Below are 1219 nucleotides of genomic sequence, written 5' to 3'. Positions count from 1 at the left end.
CCAGAAAAATCCGTCTCCGGCGGTCAGATTTGCTGCAGAAAGACCCAAAACCGCCGCACGGCCAGCGGATTGACCGCACGTTAAATTAGGATACCTTTCCGGTGACAGCAGAATGATCCGCTGTTTCCGACCGCCGCGATCGCAACTATTGATGAATGGGAGAGCCGGCGGAAGGGCTGTTGTATTCCGACCGCTGCGGTCACTCCGGAACAGTAATGGCGGTCGACAGAAAAACACACTATAAGGCTACCAAGTGTGGTCATTAACCTGGCCCAGCCTCAAAAAACACCTAACACACCCCAGTAACACATCCCCATGGCAACTAAAAAATACAAATCACAGGTCAACCCACACAACACACCTGTCAGGAATACACCGTTTTGACCCACCCAAATAGCTGAGTATAAAACCAGCCTCTTTCCTGACCAGAATCCTTAGCACCACTCCACTACTGAAGGAACCAACCCCACGGCTCAAAGGAGAGGCAAATCTGTACACATCACAACAACACACACACCACACACATCACCACCACCATTCTCACACCTGCACCTTTAACCCATTTGCACCTCACACACCATGTCACAGAAGGAAATGCCCAAATTCACTAAAAATGAGTTGTCAGTGATGGTAGACGAGGTAATCAGAGTAGAACCACATTTGTTTGGAAGCCTGGTCCAACAGACACCACAAGCCACTAAAATTCAAATGTGGGCAAGGATAGTCCACAAGGTCAATGCAGAAGGGATCATCCCACCCTCCCAGAAGGAGATCAGGAAGCGGTGGAATGACCTCAAGAGCAAGGTGAAAGAGAGGAACAACAAGAACCTTAAGCTGGCTCAGATGACTGGCGGTGGCCCACCCATTCCACTACGAACATTCACAGAATGGGAGGAGAAGGTACTTGCCACACTGCATCTAGAGAGTCTCACAGGAATAGCCGGGGGAGTGGAGGCTGGTAAGTACAAACAAATGTCGCCCATTACGCTGCTATGTACTGTCTTGCACAACTACAAAGCGACACCTCCTAGGCCCAAATGCGTGCATGTGCACCACACTCTCCCCAACACATGTCACACAGATCCAAAATGTACTCCCTCTGATTCACCCCAAAGGAAGCTAGCAATATTTCCATTGGTGCATGTGTACAGGCAGCCAGCACTACAACTCCCACCAGGTACCCTAGTCCCAAAGCTGAGCAGGATGTAAAACTCCACCC

Source organism: Triturus cristatus, chromosome 1_2 (genome assembly GCF_964204655.1).
Source record: "Triturus cristatus chromosome 1_2, aTriCri1.1, whole genome shotgun sequence".
NCBI classification, from domain to species: Eukaryota; Metazoa; Chordata; class Amphibia; order Caudata; family Salamandridae; genus Triturus; species Triturus cristatus.
This window is presented reverse-complemented; position numbering follows the sequence as displayed.